This window comes from Myodes glareolus, chromosome 3 (assembly GCF_982192425.1).
Source record: "Myodes glareolus chromosome 3, mMyoGla1.1, whole genome shotgun sequence".
NCBI classification, from domain to species: domain Eukaryota; kingdom Metazoa; phylum Chordata; class Mammalia; order Rodentia; family Cricetidae; genus Myodes; species Myodes glareolus.
Window position 1 is genome coordinate 74745534 of NC_142028.1, and position 6013 is coordinate 74751546.

At 43.4% G+C, this 6013-nt stretch overlaps 1 pseudogene; it reads left to right on the top strand.

Annotated features, from left to right (window-relative positions):
* The first annotated feature begins 4586 nt into the window (after nt 1-4586).
* On the top strand, nt 4587-5570 carry LOC125410816 (olfactory receptor 2A12-like; annotated as a pseudogene).
* The last annotated feature ends 443 nt before the right edge of the window (nt 5571-6013 follow it).

The window sequence follows — 6013 nt, forward strand, 5'->3', positions numbered from 1 at the left end:
GAAATTAAAATGAGGACTTAAGTCCTTGACCTGTGTCTTAGGTGACCAGGTCCCACCTCTTCTTCTCTGATCTGTTCATACTTCCAATTAGTCTAGAAAAGGTCACCACTCCTCCACCTGTGGGTTGTATCTTCCTGCTCTGTCCCCAAGGATCTCCCTGGTAGTAGTCTTGTGCCAGCATCTGGGCATCATCCTGCATCCCTACTGGGAACAGAAATGGCCCTTTCCCAGCTCTCCTAGGGTGGCTCAGAGATGAGGCAGGGCCATAAAACCTTAGCATCTGGACTCACTGGGTGGAAGTGAAGATGTCTGAGCTTGCCTTTGTTAAGCAGAATTTTACAGTCACTAACTTCAGGAGCCAGCACTGGCCTACTTGCAGAGGAAGTGAGAGATTCAGTCCCTCAAACTTTACAGAACCTTGGAATTTTTCTGGAGATTGAGCTGCCTAGAATCCCAACTCTCTGGACTTAGGGGGCTTCACCTTTTAGTCTCTTTCCTATTAGAGAAAGAAACAGCTAGTCAGTGACACAGTCCTTGGATTTACAAGTGGTAAGATGGTCACTAGTGTTTGACTTGTGGGTGGTGTTCAGGCAGCTGTGGTTCTAGAGGTAATAATTAGTCAAGCATCCATCTCCAGGTCCTCTGTGCATACATCTCAAACTCCCCAGACCTCTTCTCTCATTGCCTGCTCTTCTTACTTATTTTCTCAGCTTTGTGACTTTGCTTCTTTTTCCTTTCTTTGTTCATTGACTTAATAATTATTTAAAGGTTCATCTCTTGAAAATCACATCAGGAAATAAAGACTATGGAGTCCCGAGCTCAAAAGTCTCAAGTTAAGCAGAAAGTCCTATCCATTACAGGGCAGTGGAGGTCAATGTCTTTAAAGGAGTCTTCCCACACACAACATCACTGCCTGATACACTTTGTGGGCCAAGAAATCATGATTTTGTTTTGGCTTTTCCTTTGGGAGGGGGTGTGAACTTGCTGTAGCCTAGCTTGGCCTCAAACTACTATAAAGTAGGATATTTCCAAGGACTCCTCATCCTCAACCTTCCAGATACCGGCTTCCTAGGTTGGGGCTGCATTGTGTAGCATTTTAAGTCTGAAACTCAATCATGATGTTGTTTGTGGCATTGGGCTCACAGTCTTGGGTCAGCAGGCCTGGTGTGTCACTGTAAGTGAAATCAGAGCACACATTGCTGGGAGAACATAACAGGCTGTGGGTCACTTAATGGTGTCCCCGTGCCATAGAAATCACACCTCAAATCCTCTTTCCTTGGATCCTTCTACAGCCCAGGACCTCCCACATTCAGATAGGAAGGGTAACCGCATCAGGAGTGCTGCTCTGTGGCTAGTCTTCCAGCTCCATCCCAGGAGGGCTCTGGCCTGTGCTGAGTCTCCATAAGTTCAACTAGATGGACAATGTGAAGGCTTTGCCTTCCTCAAGTCCCCACTTCATAGCCTGTGTGTGAGAAACAGAGAAGGTGACGGGAGTCAGGCTCCAGCATCCCGCCACATAAACTCCTTGTTGTCCATGCCCTGTAATCTGGAACAAAGCTCCTGCATCAGGCCTTAGGAGTTCGCCTATAACACACAGGTAAGAATACTTCCTTCAGTGAACTGTTGGAATGTGAAGATAAATGTAGGGGAACAGCGACTAAATTATGCAAATTAATAAATGCTAGTTGTTTTGTGATTGAAAATTTTAGGAAATCATCTATACAGCCGTATTCTTGCAGAGATAATTCTTTCTTAGTTCTGTGGTGATTCAGTTAACTGGAGAAGAAGAAAAGTTTGTTCATGTTGTTTGGTGTCAAAATTGATATGAGATCCCTCTAGGATTCTCCAGATTGTAACCGGTCAATGAACAAGGCTACAGGATGTATCCTACCTTTGTAAGGGTTGGGGGTGATAGCTTCCTGGCCAAGCTGAGTCCTGCTGTGGACACAGTGTGACCCACACGGTGCAGGTGTTGGTTTCCCTCCTCCATGATGGGTATCTAGGCAATCTCTTCAGGTGTGAGAGAGGCAAAAGAATGCAGGATACCAGGAGGACTTGCGTGGAGATTTATGTGCGGGGAGAGAGGAAATGGAGGAGACAGTTGTGAGCTTAGGTGTAGTCTCCACATAAACAGCTTAGGAACATCCTGTGCACCAGCCTCAGAGGATAGGGATTGGGACTCTTAAAAGGTTTCCAGCAGCAGCCAGGCAAGACTGTGTGGAACGTTTGAAAATTTGCTGCAACAGAAACATGGAGGATGTGTTGATGAAGACAAAGGGTAGGCACAGAGAAAGGGAAGTAGACACACATGCCCCTAAAACTGAAGCAGTGTGCAGTGATGCCTGCTACAAAAGGGAAAACCAGTTGTCCCCAATAGAATGTCACTGTATCGGTCACCCTCCAGAGCAAGTCACATGCCAGGAGTAGTTGGCCAACAGGAAACTGACTCCACATTTTCTTTGTTTTTAGTACTTTTGTTTTGATTTTATTTTTTTTAGTTAGTTTTTTTAAAAAAATTTTGTTGTTTTGTCTTGAAAGAGAGAGTAGGGGAGAAAACATGAACTTGGGTGGGGAAGACCTGGAAGAAGTTGGAGGAGGGGAGAGATATGATCAAGGTATATTATATTAAAGCTATTTTTAAATTAGCATAAATAAGACTGTATCAATGGAGGAAATTTTAGAGACATAGGCACGTGGAGATGCTGATGCAGAAATGCCAGGAGAGATGATGGGTTCCTGATCTGGGTGGAAAGAACAGAGCTGTGAGGGTTATGAGCAGTAGAGTCATCAGAAGAGGGGATGGAGACAGGAACAAGAAAAGACTGGGGATATCTAGGAGTCTCTTCTATATTTCTACTCCCATCAAAAGGTATTCCCACTTTATCCATTGTTTTTCTGGTTAACATAAATGACACCCTAGTTCAGGCTATTTCGAAGAGTGTTAGAAAATTTTCCTTTACATGACTTTCCTTGAGCATGTTTGTATGTGCCTAGATGTTCACATATTGTTTCATAAATATAGTTGACACCTGTATTGTTGAGCAGAGCATTAAATATGTTCAACTTTAGGGAACACAGCCAGGCACACACTAAAGGGATCATTTACATTTACTCTCTCTTTAGATTCAGTTACTCTTGTCAATACTGGGTTCTGTTATTGCTGCGAGGCTGGTAGGTGTGTGGTGATGTGAGACTGAGAAGAGGAGGTAGGCGTTGGTGCTCTGCTTTCTTTTGTGGTTTACAGATGTGTAATGGTGCTGAGAACCTCAGCCTCCTCAGTGCTCACTGGACAGCTGCCTGGGAAATGCCCTTTAAATGTGGTTCACTATTCTATTGGAACATCTGCTGTTATGTTTATGTTTTTTCTACATCTTTGCATAAATATTTTGAACAGTTTTTTTCCTTATTCTAGATTATCATTGCTTTTTTCCTCAATGGAAAGTTCTCCTTTGGAGAAATCTTGCCTTTGCTTACTCTAAGAGGATAAAAAATATTTATCAGACTTGGTGTTAGAAATCTAGTTGCAGCCAAATGGTGGTAGCACATGTCTGTAATCCCAGCTCTCAGGAGGCAGAGGCAGGTAGGTGGCTTTCTGTGAGTTCAAGGCCAGTCAGGTCTACAAAATGAGTTCCAGGACAGTCAGAGCTGTGACACAGAGAAATCCTGTCTCAAAAAACCAAAATTAAAAAAAAAAGTTGCTTTAGATTCAACACTCACATGTACAGTACATCTGGAATTGATTGTTTGTACGCAGAGGGATATAAGAATAGAAAAGAAAGAAAGAATTTTCCTGCTCACTTGTCCATCAGCATTCCCTGGGAAGACTGCAGTGTCTCCAGTGCATTGCACGCATGAACTATTTAATTATTCATATGATTTTGTGTGCTGCTCTGTCTCCCTTGTCTACTTGTTTACTCTCTTTTTTGCATATCTATGGAGTGTGTGTGCTTCTCTCTCTTTGTGTGTGTGTGTGTGTGTGTTCACAGACTAACACAGGATCCTTCCTCAATTCTTCTCCACTTATTCATTAAGGCAGGGTTTCTCAATTGAACCCAGAGCTCATCATTTCAGTTAGTGAAGCTAGTCTGCTTGCTCTCAGCATCCCAATCTCTACTCTCCCAGAGGTGGAATGAGGTTATAAGACTACATACGACGTGTCATGTGTCACATGGTGCTTCCAGGAGTTATGTGAGATGCTTTGGATATCCATCATAAGCTAGAGACATGAGTGTCATCAGCCTCATTTGATAGATGAAGAGACTGAGGCATGGGGAGGCTTGGTAATTTGAGAAGAGTGCACAGAAACTGAACAGTGTGCTCAAAAACATACCCCAGTCTTTCTTTTCTTAATTCAAAAGTACTAGTTTTATTCATTTTATGAATGTAGGTTTTTGTTTACATGCATATTTGTGCATCGTGTGTGTGTCGTGCATGCAGAGGTCAAAAGAGGGAGTCAAATCCTTGTAACTGGAGTCACAAACAGCTCTGAGCAGTCTGGTCCACTTCAACAGCAGTCAGTGTTCTTCACCTTTTAGCCATCTCACCAGCCTGTATCTTCCTTTTCTGCCTCTATAGCTGGCCTGTGTCAGCTGACACATAGACAAATGTGATTCTCTTACAGTCTCCGCCATGTGGATGATTCCAGGGCAGAACCAAACCAGGGTTTCTGAGTTTATCCTGCTTGGCTTCTCCAGTGACCCCACAACCAACAGCATCCTCTTCATTGTGTTCCTTCTCATCTACCTGTGTTCAATCATGGGCAATGGGCTCATCATCCTGCTGATCTGCCTGGACTCACATCTGCACACTCCCATGTACTTCTTCCTCTGTATACTCGCCATTTTGGACATGGGCTATGTCACCACCACCATGCCCCAGATGTTGGTGCATCTTCTTGCTCACTCTCACACCATCTCCTTTGCTGGATGCAGATGTATATGTTTAGTGCCCTGGGTATAAGTGAGTGCACCTTCTTTGTTGTCATGGCTTATGACAGATATGTGGCCATTTGCTACCCACTGCATTATACTGTCATCCTCAACTGGGGACTGTGCAGACAGTTGGCATCTGGTTCTTTAGTCTGTGGTTTCCTCTCTGCTTTGTTACATACGTTTTTCACCATGAGTCTACCATATTGTGGGCCCAACAAAGTCAACCACTACTTCTGTCAAGGTCCTTCAGTGCGTAGCCTGGCTTGCATAGACACCCACTTCATTGAGATGGTAGACCTGATATTGAGTGTTTTATTGGTTGTTACTCCAATTTCCCTCATTGTGGCCTCCTACATTCGTATTGCTCTGGCTATTCTCAAGATCAAGTCCACCCAGGCTCGCTGCAAGGCTTTCTCTACTTGTGCCTCCCACCTGACTGTGGTCACATTCTTCTATGTTCCAGCTTCTTATATCTACATGAGACCCCACTCCAGTTACTCCCCTGAGCAAATCAAGCAGATCTCACTCTTTTACAATGTCTTCACAGCCTTGCTCAACCCTGTGGTCTACAGTCTGAGGAACAAAGACATCAAGAGGGCATTTCTCAAAGTGATTGGACATAGTATGGTGGACTGCTGATCCAGGATCCAGCAGAAGCTGGAGTAGAATATATTCTATTTAAGGAAGGTACAGTGTCTTTATTTATGTAACTGTCCTGTGCATTTGAACCAACATAGTACTTAACAGTAGATAAACTATTGTGAAACCAAGGTGGCTGTATTTGTTAACAGGCTACTTTAAGTAAGATACAACACCAAAAACCTCAACAATCTTTGTGGATTATAACTGAAAATGCTCATTTGTTACTCATGTTGTTAGCTGTAGGTTGGGAGTGACCTCTTCTCTCACATCCACCTTGAAGATTTAGCTGTTATGTGGACTGTACCTCTATAACAGAAGAAGGGAGCATGCACAAAACTCATTATGACTCCCTGCTTCTCAACATATTGTTTAAATCCATTCCACTTATTACCACAAATTATGAGGTCAACCCTAGTGGTAAACCACTTAATGCTATTTTC